This window comes from Protopterus annectens, chromosome 10.part0 (genome assembly GCF_019279795.1).
Source record: "Protopterus annectens isolate FY-2018-M chromosome 10.part0, PAN1.0, whole genome shotgun sequence".
In the NCBI taxonomy this organism is placed as follows: Eukaryota; Metazoa; Chordata; order Ceratodontiformes; family Protopteridae; genus Protopterus; species Protopterus annectens.
In genome coordinates, this window is record NC_056744.1 from 566,853,612 (window position 1) to 566,881,590 (window position 27,979).

Genomic DNA, 27,979 nt, shown 5'->3' on the forward strand with positions numbered 1-27,979 from the left:
TTAATGTGATTGTGCTACTTGTACATAAAGCCTCAGGCTGCTACTTCGTCCTGCTTGAACAGTACTGAAGAATGAGTTCTAGGAAGCTTTATCTTGACTGACCAGTTACTATGCCAGTGCTGGTTGTGGCAAAACCAGTTTTGTATTCTCTTCCTCCAGTTAATTTTAATTTCTCAGAGATTTTCAGCATCTTCGAGGCATGTATACCAGACTGTCCACAAAAAGTGCGGTAGGGTATAGTTAGTGTTTGTATGTGGTAGTCCAGTTTGCTGCTTTGTCTTAATTTATTGCTTATACTTTCAACTGTACCCCAGACAAACTTTTTTTCCGAGATCTTTGGGCCTGAAACCAGACCTTAACTTTTTTTTTTTCTAGGACAGGAGATGCACTTACCAGGGTCTGAAACGAGTACATGAATATACTTTCCTCATGTAGTTGTGCTCTGGCCTCAGTTCAGGTTCTTTACATTCTGAACGCAGTTTCAGTTCAGAGGTTACAGTAAAACACTTTAAATGGTTACAAGGGGGCAAGGTCCCTTGCCGCCACCCCTCATGTAGTGTCACCCCACACACCCCTAACGTGTACTAACTCCACAATTTTGCAGTGGGGGGGGGGGTCACTCGTACAAAGTCATGGTTTGCTGGAAGACCCACTGTCTGCTCAAACCTTATTCCCATCAGATGTTTGCACATTCCCTATAATAACTCCTTCCAGAAGCGAACACTAAGGGCTGCCACCCCAGCTCCCCTTGCTTCAGAACCACTGATGTGATGTCCTAGCTCACTTTCATTCTTCCACTGGTTGGGTTTGGAACTGATCCTCTGTTCCGACTCTGCCATTTTCAAAAGCTTGAGGTCTCAAAGTAGCTTGTGGCCAACACCCTATCCCATGATGCTCTAAGGGAATTCCCCAGATCTTGTTTGCTGCTAAAACAGATTGGGCGCTTCAACTAGCTCTGGTCTTTCTTTATATAATCATTTTGTTGTATAGATATATTTCCCTTCCCTTTTGAAACTAGATAGATTAGTTTAAGCTTATTTAAAAAGTGTTTCAACCTTTTCGAGTGTAGTGTTAATATACTGGCCGTCACTATATTTAGGCCTAAATTGTTTCCCCTATCCCAGACTCTTGAGTGTTAAATTCGTAGGCTAGTTTGTTGAGCAGTTAGCCTTTATTGATTGCTGTGAGTAGTTAGTTTACAGGGTAGTTTTCTAACCCTATATTGCAGTGTTTTCACTTTAACCACTGAAACTCCGGCTGCGTTTTGCCAAGGCGCTAGAGTATTTTTATTAAATTATTTCTTGCATTTCCTCAGTGTGCAGTCTTTTTCACTGGCCAAGTGGTTTCTTATTTCATCGTGCTTTGCTTGGTGTTTTTTGTGTTACTAGTTTAACCTTTCCTTGGCAGTTTTTTGATGTCTTCCTGTGAAATTACCAGTTTCATATATATTTATATACCAAATATATAGCAGTGTTTTTCCTATCTAGCGTGTTTAAGTTGGAGGGCCTTCTTCACTTTCCTATTTACTGTAGTCTGTGGTGTTTTTGTTGTTTTGTACCATGTCTAAGCAAACAAGATACAAAACCCTCTGGGTTCAAAGTGATCGAAATGCACTGAAATGTCAATCACAGATGGCAGTACTGTGCGTGTACTGCCTGGGGACAGTACATTTGCAGGAATCTTCAATTTGCCACTCCTTCAGTTCAAGGGTTCTTGAGAGAACAAGTTCATTTTAAAGGGGTTACTGAAAACTTCCTTTTCAGAGGTCTTAGAAGGTCAGAGTCCTACAAGAGACTCTCGCTCAAAAATCCGACTACTTCAAAAAGATCTTTTATGTCTTTGGCTCAATCTGAGCCAGCAAAGAATTTGCCGAAGATATCTTCAACAGACCCAAAATCAGTCTGTTCTGAAAGACCATCCACCTAGACTCCTCCTACATCTGAGCCATTGGTGTTCCAAGCTCGGAGCCAGTCCCCTGAACTGGATCCAGTTTCTTCAGCACCACAGTCACCTATTTTATAGACTAAGATCTCCAGCCCCCTCGATCCTCCAGGAGCCTTTCTGATTATGTGAATCGCGTGGTGCCGAGACTTTTGACAGCACTGGTGCTAGCCAAGCTTTTGTTGGAACTGACCCAGAGGGCTTCTGGAACAGACCAAACCTGCCCTTTCACCAACAATTCCTCCTCCGACCCGACTTTGGGTCTCTGAGCCAGATTGCATGAAGCTGATAGTGGAACCGTCTGACCAGAGACCTCCAGTATCTTCGCCCCCGACCACTCTGATTTTGGTGCTGTCTGATTTATCTAGAAGCTGACATTCTTTAGTCTGGTCTGGGGAAGACAAGTCTGATCTGACATTTTTCAGATCCAAACTTGCCTCTTGGGGCCTCTGCGCATGTGAGCTTGGTTCTTACATTGGCCTCTGAGCCCACACTCTCGCTGTCACGGATATCTTCTGCTTCTTAAGAGCCAGGATCTTCCTCTGTCGTGGGTGGGGGGGGGCCTTTGAGGCAATGAGGAGAGCACTGTGCCCACAGGCATCTCCAATTTCAGATCCTATCATTCCTCCCCAAAGGTTCCAGTGTCCATCTCTGCGCAACCACATCCACACAGATGTGGAGACCCAAGGCCTCAGGACACCCCATTGGGCGAAACCCTCTCTTCTGACACCTCTTCAGAATACCCTTCTGAAGAGGTCCCTTGCAAGAGATTATGTAAAAGGAAGCATTTGTACTCTCCGGAGCAGTCTTGTCGCATCTGACACTGACCTCGATGACCCAGAAGGGTCCTTACAGTCACCCTCAGAGAATGTCTCCTTTGCAGACAGCCTAGAAATCCTTAAGCATAGTGGTGGCTGGAAGCCCATCAATCCCTCTGAAGAGGAGTCCTGGAGGTTTTTGGGTGGTCTCACCCTTCCACCACTTGGGGTATCTTTGCCTTTTGACAAACTTGTGAATCTAGTTTGTCAAAAGGCATGGGACATGCCAGATTCAGTGGAGCCTGTCCCTCTGAGGCCAAATTTAGTACATGCCCAGAGGATAAAACATTCTTTACAAAATGTGTCGCAGTAGATGCTATGGTGGTGGTTGCCACAAAGGAGTTCAGACGTCCTCTTCTGTCCATCCTCCGAACAGTCGTACGATGGACAGATATGAAAAGCGCACATTTTCTTCAGTGACATTTGCGCTTAAATCACTGAATTCTCCCCCATTTTACCAGGTTGCAGTGAGATCTAAAAGTGCTAGGAGATGCTCTACAAGGTTCAGTAGCTGCAAGAGTATCATTCTTCCCAGCTCTCCACCTTAAATTCAGTGGTAAACTCCTCCATGAGACTCTCTTCCTATCAGCTGATGGAGCGAGTAGGGCAGCGAGTTCAGGTCTCTCCCTAAGGAGACTTTCCTGGATGCACTTGTGTAACTTTGAGGAGCCTTTCAAGCCTTCCTTTAATGCCCCTTTTGATGGCACATCTTTGTTCAGGCCTAAAGTCATACACTGACCAGGTGTGAGCAAGAAGGAAAAATTCTGCAGTGAGTCTGTTTTTCCCTACCTTCTAGACCTTTTCCCCCACTTTTGACCTTTGGGAAAAGTGTGGTTCCAGAAATGCCGGAGTTTTTCAAGACACGTGGTGATTCTTCCCAGGCAGAGGGGGAGCAGAAATGGAGGACTCCGGCCATGTGGCAGAGAGGGTCTGTGGAACCAGGGTGACGGGGAATCTTTCCTTGGCAAGACCTTCCAGCGCTCCTGAAAGGAGGCCTGCCTGTCTGTCTCTGGAGGCAGTCGGGGGTAGCTTATCTTTATACCCAGAAGCCTGGCTAAAAATAAGACAAATGGGTACAAAGCATCATATCCAGAAACTACTCCATGCCCTTTTCTTTCCCCTTTCCAAATATAAAAAACATCCCAGACATTCCACCCAGTTAAAGTGAACAGGCAACTCTAGAAATACAGAAGTTTCTAGACAAGAGTATTCCAAACAGTCCCCGCAGACCAAATAAGATCTGGAACTTTATTCAAGGTTCTTTTTAGTCCCAAAGAAAATGGGACTGGAGACCAATCTTGGATATCAGCAAATTAAGCAAATCAGTAAGAAAATCAAAGCTCTGGATAGTAACACTGCTTTCAATCCCTTTTCTGGGACAAGACCATTGGATGTGTTCTATAGACCTTCATGATGCATACTACCACATCAAAATGGACAGGCAATCCAGGAGTCATTTGTGCTTTTGGCTGGGAGCCAGTCACTACCAGTTTTGATCTCTGCCCTTTGGACTCCCTACAGCCCCAGTGTTCACCAAATGTATGGCAGTAGGCGCAGATCACTTGAGGCACATATTTGAGTGTTTCCATATCTAGACTGGCTCCTAACTGCCACCACCGAGAGGCTACTAATAAAAGTGAGGGACAATACACACTCTGCTCTGTTAGGGTTCACAAACTTCAAAAAAACTGCCTAATTGCCATCTCAGTGTGTCAAATTTATAGGAGCAGACTTGGATACTTAAATGATAGCAAAGCTTCCCCCAGAAAGAGTACGAGTCCTATAGCATCAGGTTATAAGCCTACTGTTCAAAAGGAAGGTTCAAGCAAGAACCGTTCTGAAAGTATTAGGAACCATGGAAGCAGAACCATGGAAGCAGCAATAAACTTAGTTCTGCTGGCACGGCTACACATGGTAATTCTACAGTGGCTGCTGTTCACTCAGTGGTCCATGCAGGAACTACCCATGTCCCACCAGATCATAACAGAATCTTGCAGGAAAGACCCTCATTGGTGGCCTCACTCTACTCCTGTGACCTTAGATCCGACCATTTGTTCTCCCGCAACCCTTGGCCACAGTGACCACGGACTCTTCCTAGATGAGGGGGGGGCATTATCTGGGAAAGACAGTCCAGGGCACTTGGCAAGATCACAAGGCCCATTTGTATATCAATGTCCTAGAGATGAGTAGTGCTTTTGGCATTGCAGGCATTTCAGGACTCGTCCACTGGGAACTATTGCAATTCAGTCAGACGTGTCCGTTGTATGGTACATAAACAAGGAGGAACCAGATATTACCCCTTTGAGAGACTTTGAGAGTATAGCAGTGGGTGACTGACTTCCTTCCAGGGCTTTCTGATAGCAATGCACATCCTGGGGAAAGCCAACATGATAGCAGACAGACTGTGCAGGGCAATTCCAATGCCTCGCAAGTGGTCCCTGAAGCAAGAGATTGCGGAAATAATTTTCTGGAAATGGGGCCAGCCTTGCAATCTTTTTGCCACATCCATGAATGCCAAATGCAGCAGCTGCCTTGTACTAATCCCCCCCTCTGTGGGAGTCACCAAGAGATGCACTTGTACACGATTGGCCCTCTGGTCTCCTGTACACCTTCCCTCCCTTTCCATTGATTACGCAATGTTCTAAAGAAAGCCAGTGTATTGGAAGGACCTTGATACTAATCGCCCCTTACTGGCATCATCAAATCTGGTTCCCCTTGTGGCCTCCTCTTCAGGAGGAGCCTAGGATTCCTGATGCAGTTCTGGGTCTTTGTCAACCAGTCAGTAATGCTCCATCTCTTCAAACCCTCAAGTTGACAGCCTGGCTGCTCCACTTCCAAACATGCTACCTGACCTGTCACGTTCCGTGCAGCATATCCTGATTTCTTCTCCTAAAGCTTCTACGAGAAAATTATGTCGACAAATGGAAAAGATTTTCCTCCTGGGCCTTGGAAAATCATATTGACCCTTTCTCTGCACCTATATCTTCTGTACTGCAATTCGTAGCAAAACTATTTCATGAAGAAGCAGCTGCAGCTACTTATAAGAGTTCAATTGGCAGCAATATCCAATTTTCGTTTAGAGGCAACTGAACCAACTTATGTCCCACATATTTTGCAAAGCCTTTTTAGGGGGACCATCCTAAGACTGCCCGTTAAACTTCCACTACCTCTGTGGGACCTCAAATCTGAAGTTAACTTAATTTGTCCTCAACCTGTGGGCTTTGGATCTGGACTGGATCAGAGACTACAGTTTCACCAGCATCCGCGCCAAGCTCATCCCCTTACCCATAATACCACTGCATCTCCTTCCTTCCCCCAGATCTCGTTTGTAGCAGCTTCGCCTGCATTGTGATCGCTGAGCTCCAGTTGGTAAGTTCAGGTTTTTTGTATAAGTGTGTTTTTTGCCTAGTTTTTAGCTCCACTTTATTCCTCCCTTTCGTGTTCTCCGTTCAGATTTAGTGTTTTAGTTTGTCAGTCTAGGGTAGTGTAGGCCTTCTTTCCTTTTCCCGCCTTGTGTTTTGAGTGCGTGAGTGTTGGGTAGCCAGACATTGTTATGGCAGATCAACAAAAGTTGGTCTTTAGAAAATGCAGTGTGGCCCTAAGTTATCCCCTGTGGATGGCCACAATCTGTGCGTTTTGTTTAGGGGCCACTCATTTGAACACAGTGCACCATGTGTGGGGTTTAAACCCCAGGGTCTTAAAGGACCGTAAGGCCAAGTTAATCTTGGATCTTCTCCCCTCCATGGAGACAGCTGCCTCTTTGTCTTTGGTAGCGGTGGTCTCAGCTGTGACTGGTCCCTTCACTTCTGTTGTCCTCTCCTCCCTCCCAGGCTGGGATTCACCTTCCTGACCATCAACCTGGGGGAAGGGCGAAGAGGCACTGAGAGGGAGCAAGAGATCCCCAGCACGCATGGATCGGGTGGGTCCCCCTCCCAAGCTTCCTGCACCTTCCAGGCTGAATTCCCCTCTGCTCTGATCTCAGGTTTTTGCCGGAGGTTTGTTTTTTGTCTAGGGCCTCCAGTCACTGTCCTAGGCTGGCGTGACCTCTTCTAGGACAACTAGAAGCCTTTCTGAAGCAGACATGAACAGATTGATGCGAAGGCTTGTTCGCACTCTACTTCAGATGGGGGTCTTGCTGGCTCCCTCTCCCTCTTGAGGGGGGTAGCTCACTGCTACTATTTGCACCAATTGCTCCTTCTCTGATCCGTCCTCTGGTTTAAGCATTCCTGGATTAGAGGTGTCCCGGAGTCAGGGGATCTGCGCCAATGGTACATCTACCACAATGCCAGCTGTTACCTTGAGCGCATCTGATCTAAGCTCTTGGAGCCGTAGCCTGGGCATCGGATCCAAGGGGTTGGGTTTTTCCCCTTCTGCTTTGACTTTGACCTACCCCTCGGAGCCTTGGCTCGGATCCCCTTGTCTGATCTAGGGAGGGCATCCTTTGTCAGTTACTCAGGAGGCTTGCTCCCCCTCAGCATTCAATGTGGTGGAAAGGGTTCTCGCTAATGGATCGAGGTCCCTGACAATCTCCTCTGAGTCTGACCTGACCCCCTGTATTCTGGGTGTGTCTTCTGCCAGTCTGCTCTTGCAGGGACAGCCGGTGATACATGCCTAGACGGTTCCCCACAAGGAACCCCAAGCAGCTTGTGAGTCCTCTCTGGAGAGTCCCACCGAAGAGGTATGTCTCAAAGTGCAAGAGGAGGCACTTGGACTCCCCAGAGTTCCTCACAGAAGATACTGACCTGGAGGAAGGGGAAGGCTCCCAGATCACCCCCCCCCCCGAGGGTGTCTCATTTGGAGACATCATGGAGATCTTGCGTCAGTGGGGGGGAGGGGTTAGTCCACCCCCAAGCCTTCCTCGTAAGAGTCTTGTTTCTGGAGGCATTCTACACAGGCCCATCTACGTCTTGGGTGTGTCCCCCTTGCAGACCCCCTGGTGGACCTCATTACTACCAAGGCGTGGAAAGAACTGGACATCGTGGAGCCAATCCCAAAACCATCCAGACTATCTTGAGCCCCCCAGTGGATAGACAAAGGTGGAATAAAAGGTCCCCAGTGGATGCCATGGTGGTAGCAGCTGCCATGAAGGAACTGGCTCAGGAGAGTTCTATGGTCCATCCCCTGGACCTAGAGTCCAGGATGATGGTCTAGTTGGGGAAGCGGACTTGTGCTTCAGCCACTTTTTGTGTAAGGGTGCTGAACTATATGGCCCATGTTACCAGACTGCAGCGTGACCTGATCAAATATTTCACTGCTTCTCCCCCGGAGTCCATGTTGCCAGAGGATAAATGCGCATTCTCTACACGAATGGCCACTCTGAAAGTGGTTACCACATGTCCATGCGACTCCTTTCTCATGCCACCGGAGTGGCACAGGTGGCTGGGTCCTGCATCGCTATGAGGCGACATGCCTGGCTTAGGCTATAATTTTGCAGAACCCTTCAAGGAGTCTTGCGAATTCTCCCTATGACTGCTCTTGTTTAGGAAGACTGTCCATGACACTTTCCAGAGTGAGAAGAATGGAAAGACAGTCTATCAGAATCCGCTTCTCTAACCCCCAAAGATCCTTCTCCAGGAATCAGCGGGGGCAAAAGATGTGGTTCCGGATGTTTCAGTTTTCCTGGGACACTCGAGACTCCTTTACCCCTAGAGGCTGATGGGGACAAGACAGATTCCGGCCCAGAGGCAGGGGGAGTCCGAAGAACTTCAGGTCTTGAGAACCGTTCTTGGACAGACCTGCGCAGCAGCCCTGAGGTGTTGCCTGACTGCTGTGCTCTGGAGGCAGTTTCTCTATGCACCCGATGGTGTGGGAGTCTGTGTCAACAGACCATTGGGTGTTCCAAATAGTATCCAGAGGTTACACAATTCCCTTTGACACGTCCCTCTCCCCCAAAGCACCACCTAGACATTCCACCTGAGCAAAGGGAGACAGCAGCCATCGAAGTAGAAAAGCTGCTAAGCAAATGGGCCATCCAACCTGTCCCCCTCCAGATCAGGCAACTATTCCAGGTTCTTTTTGGTGCCGAAAAAGACTGGGACTCCAGGCCGTTTCTCGACCTTTCCACTCTGAACCTGTCAGTTGCCAAAGAAAAGTTCTGGATGGTCACTTTACAGTCTGTCCTGCCTTACCTACAGAAAAACAACTGGATGTGCTCTAGATCTCCAGGATCCGTACTACCATATAAAGATGCACAGACACTCCACGAGGTTTCTCTGCTTTTGGCTAGGAGCCAATCCCTACCAATTCCAGGCCCTATCCTTCGGTCTTGCCACAGCCCCAGGGTGTTCACCAAGGTTATGGCAGCAGTAGCAGCTCACCTGAGGCTTCAGGGCATACAGGTCTATCCGTACCTGGACAATTGGCTCCTTGCCGCTCCCACCAGACATCTACTGCCAAGCAAGGGATTATTTCCAGAAGTTGTCAGATTTGCTGCGCATCACTATAAATATAGCAAAGTTCTCTTGAACCGGTTCAGGTTTTGGACTACATAGGGGCGAGAATACACATTGCAATACAAACGTCTTTCTGACTCCAGAGTGGGTTTGGAGCCTTCATAGTCATGTCCTTGTGATTCTTCAATATCCCTTTCCCTTGGCCGTAGTGGTGTTAAGAGCCCTAGGATCCATGGCAGCCACTATCACTCTTCTTCCTTGTGTTCCTCTTCACATGCGGGTTCTGCAGTGGACATTGGTGGTCCAGTGGCCCTTATTGGATCCGCCTTTGACTCGCCTGATTCACATAAGCAAGGTGTGCAAGAAGTCCCTCTGATGGCTCCACTCTCTGGAGATAGAGGGGCAGTCCTTTGTTGCCCCTTCCCAAGCCACGGTGACCACAGACTCCTCCTGCCTGGGGTGGGGCATTGCTTGGCCAGGACAGTCCAAGGTACGTGGTCCCTAATCGAGACCAATCTGCATATCCATGTTCTGGAGATGAGGGCGGTCTTAGAGTTGCAAGCCCTTCATGCCTTTCTTCCTCTGGGAACTATTGCGATTCAGACACACTATGTCAGTGGTCTGGTACACAAACTGGGAGGACCCAGATCCTACCCCCTTTGTCGAGAGGCCATGAGAGTGGGAATAGGCGATCTCCACCAACAGTTTTCTGATAGCATTGCACATTCCGGGTCAGTCCAACATACTAGTGGACAAATTGAGCAGACCTATCCGAATGCAGAGTGGTCTCAATGTATAGTGGAGCAGATCTTCAAGTGGGGTCAGCCTTGCTGAGATCTCTTTGCATCTCCTTCCAACGCGAAGTGCAGCGAGTTCTTTGCTCTGATTTCCCCACCACCACCACAGGGGGGAATCCCCCAGAGACGCTCTGGTCCATGCTTGGCCTCCCGGTCTTTATGCATATCCTCCATTACACCTCAAGTTTTTACAGAAGGCTCGTCTGTTGGGGTGCAGTCATTCTCCTTGCCCCATTCTGGCCTCTCCAGATCTGGTTTCCCTATCTGTCATCTCATCTGGAAGCTCCTCATTGGCTCCAACTCCGGATCTTATTTCAAACACTTCGGGGATTCCTCTTCCAGACCTGGGCAGTCTGAAGCTCACTGCTTGGCTGCTCCAGTTCCATTGATTGCCAGGACTCCCAGACATTCTTCCCCATTTGTCTATTCTGGTGGCAGCCCACAAGTCGTGCACCAGAAAGAGTTTACCATAGTAAATGGAAGTGTTTTTCGGTCTGGGCTTCTCAGTGATCTAGATCCTTTTACGGCTCCAGTGCCAGCAGTTCTTGAATTTTTAACACACCTTTTCCAGCAGGGTGCCCGCTCTTCTACTGTGAAAGTTCAACTGGCTGCCATTTCCAATTTCCATGTAGGCAAAAACATGGAATTTTTGGCTTCTTCCAGACTTTGCAAAAACCTTCATTAAAGGGACTTTTTCTTTTACGGACTTTTGTCTTGGAAAACAGCTTCCATCACCTTGGCGAGGAGTGTCAGAACATAAAGCATTATTAGTTCAAACCCCCTTATATGGTTTTTCATAAAGACAGGGTCTCACTTCAGACTAATCCTTTTTTTTGCCTAAAGTGGCTTCAGAGTCTAATATCAATCTGCCTGTCTTTTTTCCAAATTTTCAGAACAAGGGGGAATATAAACTATATTTGTTAGATGTTATAGGCAGTTACATTTCTACTTGCACAGGACTAGGCTCTTTCGCAAGTCTGACCAATTGATTATCTTCGTGTTTCACTGTTGCAGTCATTACATTTGGGTAATCTGGCAGGTTGCCCTCAGTCTGCCTGAATTCCAAAGTCTTGGGTCCTGTGTCAGTTGCTGTCTCCTCTTCCATGACGTCCGGGGTATAAAACATGCAGCCGACGCCATTTTCTTTAGTCTTTCTTGCCGTGCGGTGCCCAAAGCATAAGCATTCCGCAAGTGCCGGGCGGCAGACTACTGAAATATTCGAGTTTGGAGTTCAGAACCGAAGTCTTCACTAAAGCCAAGTACCCCGTTGGGGAAACTTTTTTTTCTTGCTTTTTACCGAGGTCAGAAAAAGTTAATTGTATTACTTGTGGGAAGCAAATACTTGAATTTCCATTTATACTGTATTCCTTGTCTAGGCCCTGATCACAACGTGCCTGGCTGTCGGTTTTGTGCTAGATTTAACCAACGCACTATTAAGCGTCTGTATCTTTTTGCATCAAAGTATTTTGGAAAACAATTTAACTACACAGAAATTTAATCAGATAGCAATCTGACTACCAGCGTACATAAAAAAAAAAAACGCAAAGAAAAGGACAGAGAAAGGCAGTCTATCCAAAACAGATGACGAAGCTTCTAAGCTAGTCACCGGTTTGCCGGTACTCAGGTGCTTTTGCAGCCCCTGATACCTGCTACCTTTGAGTCACAGGCCTCTAACGACATCAATGTGGAGTCCGGCATGCCGCAAGATACTAAAGGTATTGGACCGACGGCTGTATCTCCCTCGGATGGGTCTGGAGTCGCTGTACAGGCACCGGCTTTTGAGGGTGTATTCAGACCTCAACATTTGTATATCAAACCGAAGACCACTGTAAAGGCAAAGGCAACTTCTAAAACTAAAAAAACAACGCCTGAGCCATGTGCACAGGCCTCTATGCCTAAAAAAAATGATCAAAATGGCTGAAGACCTTATTACCTTGATGGGTACCCACCCCCCTCCAGATAAGAGGCCTAGGCAAGACACTGATTACGAATCTTCAGATCAGGTTTGTTTCTTCTGATTCCTCTTCTGCTCAGGAATTATCTGTACCTCCCTATGAGGATTCTGATGGTGTGGAGTCTATTCCATCTGCATCATCTTTAGAGGATTATTCATTTGGAGAAACCTTGCATACTTTGAGGGAGCATTTTCACTGGGAAAGTAGAGACTTCTCTGAATCAAAAAAGAGGCTCAGAGATTTCCTTCTCCCTCAGCACAAGCCTTTAGCCATTCCCACTGTTTTAGACATTGTGGATGATGCATTTTTGAAGTCCAGCTTGACCCCTGACTCCTTGTCTCTACAGTAAGGCAAGGTAGTTATTTTCTTAGTTTTTGCTGTAATTCGGGCTTTTTCCTGCCTTTAGCCTCTCCTATTTCTTTTATTAAAATAAACTCTCCATAAACTCTCCATATCTGTTTAGCTTAGAGTGTGAGTTGTGCTTGTTGCTTAGTGTGAGTTGTGCTTTTGTTTCTATCAATCATGTTTGAGAAGCTGGCAGGTTCTGACACCACCTCTGATTTTAAGAGGTGCACTTCTTGTGGACGTGATTCCCCAAACAGATGCCCACAAGAGGTGTGTGTACTGTTTGGGACTGGGGCACTTGGAGATGCCATGTGATATTAGTTCATCCTTCAGTCCCAGTGCCCTCGCTGATGTGCATAACAAGCAAGGTCTCCTGGCCTCTGGAGCCCAGACCTCACTTCCAAAGAAGTGTGCTCCCCTGCTACTCCAGGGAAAATGGCTTTTGCTCCTGAGAAACGCAGGAGGCTGTTGGCTCCCTTGTCTTCAGCTCCCTCATGTTCTTGCTTTTCTCAGGATCTGAGGGCTTTCTTGAGCCAATAGATCTGGCTTTGGCCAAACGTGTATCGGACCCTCAGCCTTCGGGTCCAAGCAGTCTGAGCCTGTGGAGATTGAATGGATCCACCACTCGTCTCCGGGTTCCTTTGGGTCAGATATGCCTGGATCAGCAGTCCCAGAGCCATACTCGAGAATCTTCACCTGTCCTGTCAGCCCAGTCTGTCATTGGTCAGGTAGACCCATTCCTGTCTCCTCTAGATCCTCTCAACTGTCCCACTCCGAAATGGATTTGATGAGTTTTCTCAAGGCCCAGATCCAGGTGGAGATCTTGTGTTCCTGACCCCATGCTGGATCTGTGAGAATAACCTCCCCAATACCGCAGCCACTGCCTCCAGTCTAGCCTTCCTGCTTTGGAGTTGCAGGGCTTGACACTCCCGAGTGGACTGAGTGCAGAATATGCCTTTCTTCAGCTGTGTCCCAGACCAGCTAGGCAGCAGGTCATCAGTGCCGGTATTGGCTTTTTTGGAGCTGTCCCTTCCCCTAGGAACCTCTGCCTTCGACAGTTCGGGGCCAGTGCCTTCTGGAGGTGTCTGATCCAGGATGACCATGTTCTTTTCTCCCTTGGCAGTTTTGGCTCCTGGGGTGGGAGGACAGGTTTTCCCAGCATAGTCTGCTATCCAGGTGGCAGAGAGGTCATTCTCTACACTTTGAGATGCAGTCGGTCTTCTACCAGTCCCTACCCAATCCCCTGTGGAGCAGAGCTTTGCTCCCATCCATCCAGTCAATAGTCAGCCCCTCCTGGAGAGCCTCCAGCCTGCTCCTCAGCAAGGGGTCCCCCTGTCTTGAATCCTCTCCAGAGTGCCATATGGAGGAGTTCCCTCTGAAGCACTTGTGCAAGAGGAAGCACCTAGACTCCTCTTCAGAATCTTTGACAAAGGACACTGATTTCGATGAAGGGGAATGGTAGCGCCCCCCCCCCCCATCTCCACCCGATATTTCCTATGGGGATATCTTAGATTCTGAAGCAAAATGGTGGCTGGTCTTCCCAACTCACTTCCTTGGAGTCTGTTCTTGGAGGCTTTCAAGATGGACCCACCTACGTCCTGGATGACCCTGCCCCCCCCCCCCCGGCAGATCAACTCGTTTATCTTATCGCCGACCAGGCTTGGAAGGAGCCTGACTCCATGAAGCCCATTCCCAAATATATGGACAAATATCTGTGTCCCTCCAGTGACCGCCCCTTTTTGGAGTAAAAGGTATCCCTGTTGATGCCATTGTGGTATCGGCAGTCACTATGGAGCTAGCTGAGGAGAGCCCCACTGTTCATGGCCCGAACAAGGAGTCTTGGGCTTTGGACAAATCTGGGAAGTGTGCATGTATGCCACAGCCACCTTTACATTGAGAGCATTGAATTACTTGGCACACTTCACACATCCTCCGAGAGATCTGATTAAGGAAATTGACATTAGCAGCCTTCAAACACAGGACCCCACCCAGTTTGGGTTCCTGAAGGGCCGATAATGTCTCCTGAACCTGATTGACTTCTTCAAATCAGTCTCCAGAGCTGTGGATGAGGGTAAGGCGGCCCAGTGGGACTGGTGAGCATTGTACTGCCTATCTAACACTAGAGGAGTGGTTTCCAGCTCTGAAATTTTTGGGTTGATTTCTATCCCTTTCAATTTTCTGGCTTAAAAACGTTTGTTTGCACATTTTTAATTTGTGCAGCACTACGAAGCTACAGTTAAACTATTCCAGGTGCCAGCAAGTCTGCTCTTCAAATTTTCCTCCTTAAAACTAGCTGGTTTCTCAGTAGTAGCACTAAAATCTGAACCCCTGTGACTAGCACTTGCTCTAGAACCTACTGGAAAGCACTAGGAAGCCTGAAACTGATACAAGCACTCAGCTCTCCTTGTCAATAAGGAGAAATTAATCATAGGCACTAAACAGCCTACAATTGCAAAGTACCTTGCAAAAGGTAAGGGAAAAACAGCTCTTAAACTTTACAAAAAAGCACCTAAACAGGCATGCCCAAGGGTCAGCTTCCGGTGATTTCTCCTGTCCACCTGGTGAATCTGGGCATACTGGGGTAATGCGGCAACTGCGTCATGTACACAGACAATCCTCTCTTCCTACCACCCAACACTACAATCTGTGAGAGATGCACTTACATAGCCAAACTGGAAGCAAAGCTCTCTCCGGCCAAGATTGTGCTAGACAGTCAAGAGGAGAAGGCGAACACCTGCCTTACACCTCTAGCAACTCGTAGCCCTTCAAAACCCACACCATCAACACCCACACATAGCAACACTAAACCCACATATGCAGAGACCCTTAACATTAACCTGCCCAAGCAACAAGGACATCCGAAGCCGAAACGCAAGCAAACACCAGTCACAACCAAGGTGACACACAGCTCACACCACCAGTGTGCCACCGAACAGCCCCTAAGGCAAGACAATGTACCCAACACTTGAGTCATAATTGACTCTCTAGTCAGGCACACGGATGTCCCACTCACCAGGCTGAACAAGGAGAAAATTAGTCAGCTGCCTGTCTGGTGCCAGGATCCGCCACATAACGCATACACTCAAGTCACTCCACAACCAGTACAAATATGACTTTGTCCATGCTGGAGTGAATGACTTGACATGTAACTCCCTGGACTACATGAAGAGACATGGAAGAGCTCTTGGATCATGTGACCCAGGCAGGTATGACCCTAGCCCTGAGTAGCATCCTGCCTTTGCCCAGAATGATACCACAGTATAAGGACAAAATGACTTCAACAATTGGCTAAGCTTCTGGTGTTATTCAAAGGGGATCCAGTATTTGTCTGCCTGGGAAGACATGATCGACAAACCACGATGCTTTGCCAGAGATGGTCTGCACCTGTCACCCCTGGGATTCGGGTTACTGGCTAAAGCTCTTGCCACCCCTATAGTGCCTTTTTTAGGCAAGGTTCAAAGGATAAAACCATCACTGTAACAGATACAAGCATGCAAAATCTGAAGGTAATGCTACTCAATGCTAGAAGTCTAAACCTCAAAATGCACTCTGTCGAGGCACTCCTAAAAATGGAGAACATCGATATCTGTGCAGTGACTGAGACCTGGTTCAAGGCTCCAGGGAGCACCCCTGCAATACCAGGCTACAATTCTTACCACACTTTTCGGCCACAAAACCAAGACCAAAACACTAAAGGTGGAGTGTCCATATTCACCAAGGATATTCACACCTCCAGGCTAGTTGCCCAACACAATGCATCTGAAATTCTCCAGGTGCAACTAACACTAGGTAAGACTGCAATCCAAATTGTAGCTTGCTACAGATCCCCCACCATACCCCAAGATTCTCACTACACCTTCCTAAACATATTGGAAAATTATTAAGATACAACCAAACACCCTAATACTGGGTGATTTCAACTACCCTGCCATTAATTGGGAAAACTACTCTGGTACCACCTCCTTTTCCCAACGGTTCTTGGAATTCATAAATTCCAACGCCCTGGATCAACTAATCCATTGTACCACCAGGGGGCTCCAATACTTTAGACCTGGTCATTACCAACATGGGAGATAGATGCTCCACACCAGTGGTCACCCCCTCATTGGTCAGGTCTGACCATAAGAAAATCACCCTTGACATCCACATCCCACCCCCCAGTAAAGGAAACCTCCTTAAACTTCTCCAAAGCCAACTTCATGCTACTGAAGTCAGAAGTGACCAACTTCACAACACCCACGCAGATGGGATCCGGAAGTTCAACTGCAGAATCCTACACTAAGGCACTGTACGAGCGCATCCACTTGTGCATGAATCGTGCCATCCCAAATAGAAGCAAGATGCTCTTCTCCAAAAAAAAGGAAGCCAATCTGGTGGTCCCCTGCTATAAACAAACTATACAACAGAAGGAAGAAACTGTTGCAGAGTAGAGGAAAATCCCAGGATGCAAAACGCTCCCTCACCAGCCTCCGTAAGAAGCTGAGAACCCTCATAAAATCCTCAAAAGCTAGTTACGAAAATAAAATTGCCAAAGATTCCAAAGATAACCTCAAGGCATTCTATAGTTGTCAAGAATCTATATGGCAATGCTCCAGATTTGCTCTGAGCTACAACAGAATGGCATTAAATATACTGATCCCAAGGATATTGCCAATATCCTGGCAGATCGATTTAGTGCCAACTTCACCCCCTAAAGGGCCCATCTCAATACCAAAAGATTGCCAAATTCTGATAATCACAGCCACACAGGTAGAAACAGCACTCCAAAGCTAAGAATACAGCATCCATGGGACCAGATGACATCCTGGGCTGTGTGTTACATGAACTACAAAATGAACTGGCACCCCACCTAAGTGTCATGTTTAATCATAGCCTCGCCTCAGGCTTTGTGTCCACTGAGTGGCGCACAGCTACAGTTATCCCACCCCACAAGGGAGGATCCACCTTGGATCCCGGGAACTACCATCCCATCAGTCTGACAAGCCTGATCTGCAAGGGCATGGAACGCATTATCATTGAACTTGTAAACAAAGACATTGGCAACCTTCAAACACTGGACCCCACCCAGTTTGGGTTTGTAAAGGGCCGATGTTGTCTCCTGAATCTGACTTCGAATCTGTCTCCAGAGCTGTGGACGAGGGTAAGGCGGTCCACACAGCCTATCTTGACCGCGCCAAGGCCTTAGACTCCATCCCCCACTCTGGAATCTGCCAAATTTACTAAGCTGGGCATAAATCCCTACGTCACTCGGGTTGCCAACTGGCTTACTGACAACCCAGACTGTAAAAGCCGACTCCAAACATGTGACATGTGGAGTACCTCAGGGTTCAGTCCTGGGACCACTTGTTTGGCATCTATTTCTCTGATGTACAGGCCAACACTAAGGGACTCTGGTTAACAAAGTTTGCAGATGACTGCAAACTGGGAGCCATTATTGAATCCCCAAATGATGTGGATTTTCTACAAAAAGGCCTTACAGAAACAGATGCCTGGTGCCAGAGCCATGGACTCAAGCTTACTGCCAAGAAATGTATAGTTATCCCCTTTGGAAAAAAAATATACCCATGAACTACCACATAGGTGGCAGGACACTAAACATTGAAAGTGAAGAGAGACTAGGGACACAAGTGGACAGTGGTCTCACTTTCGATAACCACATCGCCACAACAGTCAGGAAATCCTATGTGGCACACCTCATCACTGAGGGCTTTTCATCCAGAAAGAGGTCATTGTCCCACTGTACTCATCCCTCTTTAGACCCAATAAATTTTTTAGCTTGACTAGTGATGTCTCTTAACTCAACTTTGTATTTTGATGCCTGAGCTTTTCTCCTTAGCCACTTAATCTGAACTCTGTTTGTTACCTACTCAGATTAGTCAACAAACTGTATATTGTCTGTTTTTTTTTTTTTTTTTTTTATTTTAGAAATTTTTTCAATGTATTATTGTTCTGATTGATAGGTTTTCTTTTCCCTCTCGGCCTCTGGAAAAATGGTGGACATCAGAGCCAGACTAGGGCCCGGTTAAAAAAAATAAAATAAAAATAAATAAAAAAATAAAATTATAGAGTATAATGCCCCATTTGGTATGTACCTCACAAGACATCTGCAACAGCTGGAAAGGCCACAGAAATACCTCACAAAAACATCACAGGCCTAAAGCAGTTGCCATATGCAGACAGTCTTAAAAAAAAAAAAAAAAAAAAAAAAAAAAACTCCCTATACTCTGTTGCATATCATCTACTCGGAGGCGATCTCTGCTTAGCATACAAGGCCATGTCAAACCCTGAGCTGTTGGACATGCTCCACTTAAAGAAATCCCAATCCCTCAGCCACATGCTCCAGGGATCTAAACCTTATCACAATGAACAAAACATGCTGGAGGGTTAGGTTCCTGACCCAGAGACTCCCCATACTCTGGAATAGACTGCCCATACATGTCAAGCAGAGCGCCTCATTGGCCCTCTTCAAAAGGAACCTTGATTGGATGAGAGAGAGGAAATTCAGTCGCCCTGCTAGACAGGGGCCCAGAGAAGTAAATATTGTGGGAAGAAATTTCCAGGGAATTATGGCTAGGCTTGCATAGGCCTTAGGGCTGATAGGCTGTGAGGTTTATAGGTTGGTACTAGGCTATCTGGACTTTGCCAAGGCCTTCGACACCATCCCCCACTCTGGAATCATAGATATTAAGCCGGGCATAAATCCCTACGTCACTCAATAGGTTGCCAACTGGCTTACTGACAGAACCCACACTGTAAAAGTAGCAGACTCCAAATTCAGCTCCAGACAAGTGGAGTACCTCAGGGTTCAGTCCTTGGACTGCTCTTGTTTGGCATCTACTTCTCTGAAATACAGGCTAACAAAGTTTGTAGATGACTACAAACTGGGAGCCATTATTGAATCCCCAATGATGTGGATATTCTACAAAAGGGCCTTACAGAAACAGCTGCTTGGTGCTAGAGCCATGGCCTCAAGCTCAATGCCAAGAAGTGTATGATTGTCCCCTTTGGGGAAAAAACATGTACCCATGAATTATCACATAGGTGGCAGTACATTAAACGCCAAAAGTGTGATAAAAGACTTAGGAACACAGGTGGACTGTGGTCTTGTGTAGATAACCACACCGCCACAACAGTTAGGAAATCTTATGTTGCACCTCCTCACTAAGGGCTTTTCATCCAGAAAAAAGGTCATTGTCCCACTGTACTCATCCCTCATTAACAGTCTGAGTAAAACACCTCATTTGGTATGTACCTCACAAGACATCTGCAACAACTGGAAAGGCCGCAGAAATGCCTCACTAAAAGAATCACAGGCCTAAAGCAGATACCCTATGCTGACCGACTAAAAAAAAACCAGCTATGTTCTGTCGCATATCTACTCAGAGGCGATCTCTGCTTACCATACAAGGCCATGTCAAACCCAAAGCTGTTGGGTATGCTGCACTTAAAGAAATCGCAATCCATCAGAGCCACATGCTCGAGGGACCTACACCTTATCACAATGAACAAAACATGCTGGAGGGATAGGTTCCTGACCCAGAGACTCCCCATACTCTAGAATAGACTGCCCATACATGTCAAGCAGAGCGCCTCCTTGGCCCTCTTCAAAACAAACCTTGACTGGATGGGCAATAGGAAATTTACCCCAGGGTTAGTTTGTCACCCTGCTAGACAGGTCTAGGGAAGTAAATATTGTAGGAAGAAATAGCCAGGGAATTATGGCTAGGCTTGTACAGGCCCTAGGGCTGATAGCCTAGTACCAGCCTATGAATGTATGAAATCTCTACCCCTTTGATGCAGTCAGTCTTGAGGACCTCAAGAAGGTTTCTCCCCAGCTGAGTACTATGTCCTCCATTTCCCATGCTGCAAAAGGAGCCTCACGAGTGGGTGGTTCAGGCATAGGCATAAACACAGGAAAATGCTAACCACTGCCGTAAACTAGGAATGAAACAGGGAGAAAGGCAGTGAAGTAAACCGCAGCTCCAAACCATTTTAAAATGTAGATTTTATTGATAAACTAAATTCTTTAAAATGTGCAAAACTCTGTATGAAAATGCTTTTGTGCTGGTTACTATCAAGACTTCATCAGACAGTGTACACCATCTTAAATAACTTGGTCATATGGCCTACCTTAACTCATGTCATCTGAGTGACACCTCCAGGTGCATCTGCAGTTAACTCCTACTGACCCCTCTAGGCATCCAGTATTGCTTGTTCATATTTGCATTAATTCCAAAACCATGCAATGTACAAGGTTTTAAAGCCTTTCATCTTAAAGATTACACAATAGCAAACTCAACTGTATTATTTGACCTCTGCCTAGTGCAGGTAAATAGATATTTAACTGTTACGATGTTAGTTTATATGGATATAATTTTTACATTTTTCTAAATCTCTAACCAGGTAAAATAGAACTCCATAGCCTTAAATGAAAGCTCTCTGCTAGATTAACAAAATGCTGACAATGTGTGTAACTTGAGTGGTTGCTGATATATCATAAGTTTACAAAATATTATAAATGTAATGGTTACTGTGTTTACTGTGACTTATAAAAATTGGTTTAAGACCAAAAACCTAAAGAATACTTTTGGCTTTTCACGGTTAGGGGTCACAACAGCGGATCACCTGTCCGCTCATGATTGGCAGTGAAGATTTTATGGTGTCTAGTTGCCAGCCCGGCACCCAACTTTCCACAGAAGGCACACAACACACACACACACACACACACACACACACACACACACACACACACACACACACACACACACACACCTAGGGCCAATTTGGAGTGTCCAATCCACCCTTAGCATGTCTTTGGGATGTGGGAGGAAACTGGTGCACCCGGAGGAAACCCACACAACCACAGGGAGGACATGCAGACTCCGCATAGAAGGCACTCCAGCCGAGGATCGAACCGGAGAACCTCATACTGCCACTATAAAAAGTTTGTGCTGCAGAGTTTGCCATTTATACATCTTTCATAATCTCCATGGTTCCAGAGATATGAACCTTTGTTTGAAATATGAGGACATAATTTGATTCTGTCTTTGATTCTGTCTAATGGTTTCAGCTCCTCCTATTGGAAGTTACAGTGCAAACCTCCTGAGCTCTATTGGCGTGCATAAGAAGTTAGCCTGTTGGTCCACACCAAATACAAACAGATAAACCATACTGTTAAAAGCCAGAACTTGTTTAATAAATGCAATCAAATACTCTCTCTTTAAAAATACCGTAGCTGGACTACTAAAAATGCAGTACATCCGTATGAAGCCTGCGGAAACAAAATGTAAAAAAAAAACTGGTTAGTAGCACAAACACAATTCCTTTTCATTGTTGGGTAAAGTAGTATTCCCAGGTGGTCTCCCATTCAAGTTCTGGCATAGCCCTTTGGAGACATGCCTGGATGAGGCTGTGCAGGTTTGCAGATCCCTTTACGGTGTTGATATATCCATGTCACTGTTCCTACACTCTTGGGTTGTAGGAACTGACATCGGATCCAAGCTGGCAAATTATCCGATCATAGGCTCAAGCTCCTCCCACTCTCATAATCCCTTGTTGCCCTGTAACCCCTCAGATCTTTGCTGTTTAGCCCAAAAATCACATCTGAAGCTGGAGTCTCTCTTCACATTGATAAGTGCGTGTTTTGCTACTGTTTCTCTATTTTCTTATATTTTCTCATTTATGCATATTTTGCCTTAATTGCTTGCTGTATTTGTTTGGCTTAGCAGTTCTCTCCCCTCGCATTACCTTTGGTTCGTTTAAGCCTTTGGTGCCAAAAAGTGCCTGGGAGCTTAAAAGGAGTTTTTTTCCTACAGTAGTTTGTAGAGTTTTTATAGTAGTAAGTAGTCTCTTGTTAGTACTGTCTGTTGGCTTTTGACTTGTGCTTCAACTCCAGCTTTAAATTTTTGTGTGCTGTTTTTGGCTGTTGGTGTTTGGCCTGTCACAAGATGTCTGACGAGCCAAAAGAGTTCAAGGCTCTCCTCGTGAGGTTGGAAGATGCCCATGTCTAACTCGAATGAGGCGTGCCTCTCTTGCTTGGACATCAACCTGGAGGTTGAATGCGACACTTGTGCTGCATTCAACCCCAAGGCCTTGGTTGAATGTTTCAACAAATTATTGCTGAAGGGTATGGGCCAGGGGAGTGTGTTGGCCCAGTCTCTGGCTGTCTTGCCCTTCTGTCAGAGGGTCCTCATCTTACAAGAAACCCGGGTTCTGATCCTAGCTCCCCTGGTCAAACCCCAGCCTCTGTCTGATCGGACTACCTCTGATCCCAGGTCCCATGAGTCCACCCCCAGATCCAGGGCTGCTGCTTCGAGGCCTTTGGCTCAGATTGTGGGAATCTACTACCAGATCCAGATTCTTCAGATTGAGGCCTTCAGATCTGACTAAGACCAGGGGATCAGAGACCTTCAAGCTGAAAGCGCTTGGGTCCTCCGTTGTCCTTGTACCCAAGGCAATTGGAGCAGGGATTCCTTTCAAATTCTACCATTGTGACTGAGGACTGTCCTTTGGGTTCTGGCAGGGATCAGCTCTTTTAAGCTCCCAGGCACAGAAACCAATCTTTTGAGAGGTATAGGAGATTCTCATGGTCCAGACATGTCCTAGCCAGGTCCTTTTTATCCTGGGTCTTCCAGCAGTCTGCTCCCCTCTGATATGAACAGGATGATTAGGTTCTTTCTTAAAGCTCAGATTGAGTTGGGGCTTTTAGCATCCCCTGCCCGTCTGGCTATGGGTTTTTCCCCTGTTCCTTCACTTTTTTCTCATCTGACCCAGGTGGCTTTGGACTTTCAGGCCTTTGGGTGTGGTGGGATGGCTACTGGGATACCTAGAGCCCATTTACTCTACCCTGTCAGTCCCTGACCAGTTCTTCTCTTCCCTCCACAGACGAGCTCCAGAGTCCTAGTAGACTGGCTCTGTTCACATTTTTTGAGACTGGTCGCTCCCCCTTGGTGCTTCAGCCCTTGATAGCTTGGGGCCAGTATTATCCAAGGGTCTTGAGGTGCTGGCATGCTCTGTTCTCTCTTCTCAGGTGGGCCTTCCTGTTGGGAGTGGCGATGGGACATTGTCCAGTCCTTTGGGCTTCTGGGTAGTAGCAGACCACCTGTCAGGTCTTCCTTCCCAACCCCCCAGAGCAGACTTCTTATCCTGTTCCTGGTCAGGCCTCTCTAACCAGCCTTCAGGTGAGAGTTACCCAACTTGGGGTTCCCCCTCTTCAAAATCCTCCTGAACCCCTCCTTGGAGGAGGTGCCTCAGATTGTGCAAGAGGAGGTGCCTAGAACTCCCCTGTAGAGTCTGAGGATACAGACCTTGGAGGGGACAGGTCCTCCAGATCTCTGCCAGAGGATTTCTCCTTCGGGGACATGTTAGAAATCCTCAAGTTGAAGGATGGCTGGTCTTCTCTGCCCCTGCTGTCTAAGCAGTCTATTCCTGAAGGTGTTCAGGATGGGGACAGTCTACCTCCTGGGTTTCCCCGGCTGACTTAACTGATGGACCTAATCACCAACAGGGCATAGAAGGAGCCAGATGCTGTAGAGCCAGTACCAAAAACGTGCCGACAAGTTTGCCCTCACTGACCGTTTGTCAAAGGGGGTGCTAGTCAATTTTAGTCGTAGCTGCCACCACCAAAAGGAGTTGGTGGAGCAGAGTACGTTTGTCCACCCCCCCAAGCTGGGAATCCTGGTCCATCAACACACAGGAAGTGGGTCTTCACCTCGGCTACATTCGGTCTGCAGGCACTTAATTACTTGGCACACCCACTGCCAGAGGGATTTGGTCAAGGAACTCACCACTTCCCTTTGAGTTGTTGCCTGCTGGAGACCTAAACTAATTGTCCCCCAAGCTATCTACTCTTGCTTCACTGTCAAATTCCTTGATGCAGCTGATTTCCAGTGATGCGGACGGTCCCTCGAGTGGTAAGTACAGGTAGTGCTATTTGCTGTTATGCCTGGCTGCTTTTTTTCCCCCGCTTTTAGTTAAGGAAACCTTCACCCACAGTGAGCCGGAAGGCAAGACCTTGTTGGCTGTGGGAATAAGTTTTCTACCCCTCTGTGGTCCTTTTCTAAGACTCAACAAGGGACTCCGTTATTGTTCCGGAAGTCTCTTTCAAGATGCTCAGGATGAGCCCTCTTCTAGAAATCGGGGAAGAGGTACAATGGCGGATATCGCCGCAGAGGGGGCCTGCAAAATTGGGGCTCCAGGGAACCTTTCTTTGAGAAGCCCTCCCAGCACTCCTGATGGGCTGCCCAACTGTCCTGCCCTGGAGGCAGTCGTGGGTAGTTTCTCTGCACCCTTTGGCCTGGGCAAACATTACAAGAGATAGCTGGGTGGTAAGGGGCTGTTTCATTGTTTTCCCAGTCTCCTCCTCCAGTCAGGAAGGCCATCCCCAATGCACCACCCAATCAGAGGGAGTTGGCTCTGCAACTCTTCATACTCCAGTGAAAATCCATTTGTCAGCCTCTTCAGTGAAAATCCATTTGTCAGCTATCTCCGCCTGCTTGCCTCTCAATCCACCTTTATTATCCAGATTAGAGGTGAAGCTTTTTCTGAAAGGGGTCCTTTGCATCAAACCACCAAGAAAAGTCTCCCTCCTTGGAATTAGAATTTTATTCTGGAGAAACTCACTACTGCTCCCTTTGAACCAGCAGCTTCAGCTACCTTAAAGATGTATACCTGGAAAACTGCTTCTGGCCGAAGTTAAGGCAACAAGAGTCTGTTACAAACACTCATGGCTATCCCACCTTACCTCGCCTTTCATAAGGATAGGGTCTCCCTGTGTACAAACTCCTCCTTCATGCCTAAAGTAGTCCATGAACTATCCTTGAACCCATCTATTCACTTGCCACCTTTCCTTCCCCACAGAATGACAGTGAGAGTGCTCCATTCCCTTGATGTTCACAGACCACATGGATTCTATCTGGCTACTTGGATTCTACCTGGGTAAGACTAAGGACATCAGGAAGTCCAACTGTTGTATTTGTTCACCCCAGGGCTCTGGGGAAAGCTATATGCAAACTATTTTAGCATGGATTTCCAAAACTATACCTTTCTGCTACTTTCATGGAACAGTTGCCCTACAGTAGGATCTCACTCAACCAGAGCTGTGGCCTCTTCAGGAACATTCTTCAAAGGGCTAGGTACAGCCACCATTTTAGAGGCAGCTCCATGGTCTTCAGTCCACACTTTCACTAAACATAAATTGGACTGCATCGCTAGGGCAGGGTTTGCTAAAGCCATCCTCCATGGATTCCTGGAGACTGCATCTTTCTCCCATATCCTAGGTTGAGCTTTGGTACTCCTACATGTTAGAGTACTGCAACATAAGAATAGAAGGACATAGAATAGTGGTGTAAAATCTTATAACCATAGATGTCCTCTTCCATGTTGTAGTATTCCTATCCCTCCTTCCTCTAGGTACTTTTCCTTTTCCTGGATGGCACCCTTTCAGCTTACCTTGAATTATTGTCCGACTGGGGCATTCAGTCTTGTGGTCTTTGTGTGCTGTCACATTTTATGGCCCATAGTTTATGGTCCCTGCATGTGACATCCCACGCACCTTACAGCAGCCAGGCTAAGGTTTTGTACATGAGCTGGACGTTTAGGTCTCCTGAGGCAGAGAATCCCACATGTTGGAATGCTGCAACATGGAAGAGGACTTCTATGGCTATGGTAAGTGCTTGCACAACTATGCTTTCCTAGTTGCAAGCATTATACATGTTTTTTTATATAACTATCTATTACACACCCACACTGCTCAATTCCTGCCTTCCCTTAAATATCACTCAAATTTCCATTTTTTTCTGTAATTTTCTCCTACCCCTTTGTAAAGATCCCACTTTGGTTCTTATCTCTGTTACAATAGTTAAAGTTGGTTTAGACTTGATTTCCATTTTCTAATAACTTTTTTTGGCAGCCACCAAAGGCCTTTACTATGTCTAGCAACTTAGTGTGTGTATCCCAGCTCAAAAAAAATCCTTTAATTACATGCATTTGCTCACCCAATGTCTGTGCTCTGTAGGGGATTTTTATAGTCTGCCAACTCCTTACACTCCCAGAACATGTTTCCAGTTACTACTTTCTTCCCCATCACACCTCCAGGATTTGTCGGGTCTATATCGGAACGTTGAATGCACAAAATCCCGAATTGCATAACATCGAACACTGAATGCAAAATACACCGAAAGCCCATAATTCTGAAAAATGAGTTTACAAACAGCAACACGTGGCCATGTACTAACCCGCACAACCTGACACTTCACCGTAGCAAACAAAACCACATCTCTTCAGTCATTCCAACACCAGCCAGTAAAGCAGCACACAAGCATTCTCCCAATACACAACACAAAACAAACACTACAAACTATTCCTTATGTGGAGGGGGGGGTTGTGCCCCCCACACACCCCCTACTTGTATATACAAACTCAGAGATCCCACCATAGCTGTGAAAGCCTCAGTAATCCATAGGGGGCGTTATTCAAATTATTGCACATTTCTTACAGACCTCAGGATGTGTTGCTCTGAAGGCCAACCATGTATGTCTGGGGTTTCAGTTTTTGGAATTATGCACTTTCGTTTTTTTCTGCTTTTGATGTTCTGTGTTCAATGTACTGCAATTTAGAATTGTGTGTTTGATATAAACCCTATTTGCCATCTACCAGAGTAAAAATTCTTTGGATATAAGTGACACTGGCCAGTAAAAACTAAAATATTTAATCCAAGAAAACTCTCTAGTACCCCTGCTCAAAGCCTTTCAAGAGTACAAAAAGTTTCAAGACACCATCTTCAAATACTCGTTCACAATAACCAATTGAACATAATGGTACTAAAATAAGTACCTTCCAATTACATAGTTTAACCCTTTGGGCATCAGACTGTCATACTTCAAAATACAGCTTCCTTAAAAAGCAGCATACTCCAATTTTGCAACATTATTATATTCAACTTTTTCTAAAATGGTTCCTTTTAAACAATTGTTTCCACTATGACGAGACATGTAATGGGCTATTGGACTTTCAATTCTATTTGTAATATCCCTGTGGTACTACTGTGGTCTAACCCTAAAAGACCTTTTCATCCCTTGTATAAACCCACGGGAGCACCTCTGAGCATAAATGACACCTTCCATAGTAGAGCAAAAAGGTGTCATTAGCTGTAAACTTAACATTCATAATCTCCTCAAAACTATGAATCACATGGTTACAAGCAGAACAACTTCCGCATTGAAAAGTTTCAAAATTCTTAAACTCCTTCACTCTGTTAACTCCTAGAGTGACGCATCTGCTGTGAACAACCATATCTTTGATACTGCTTTCCCTTGCATAATAAAAACATGGTTTATTGGGTAAAACTCAAATCTCAGTTCTTCAGAAATCCCAATAAAATCATATCTACTATTTCTGTAAGCACAGTACACATGCTAACAAAGTAGATTTAACCAAAAGTATCACTTTCATTATACCAAGCCCTCCATTATTTTTCCTGTCGGTTACCTGTCTCCTACCCAGTACCAGTCTACACCAGGCATAATTTACAACAGAAAAATCGTAATCCCTCTGCCTAAACAATTCGCATGTTTTATACATCTCCCTTTCTAACTCCTCAGGGACATTACACAATCTACTAATACACAAGTTCTTCATAGGGGAAAGCTTTCATTAAACGTAACGGATGGCAACTCTTCCCATCCAAAAAATGTAAATCGCCAAACTTCCTGTATACCCTGGTTTTAATACCA

At 46.3% G+C, this 27,979-nt stretch overlaps 1 protein-coding gene across 1 annotated transcript in view; it reads left to right on the forward strand.

Moving 5' to 3' along the window:
* The window catches only part of CDC20 (cell division cycle 20), a 710,318-nt gene that overhangs the window by 600,791 nt on the left and 81,548 nt on the right, over positions 1–27,979 (forward strand). The gene's annotated exons all lie outside the window — the stretch shown is intronic.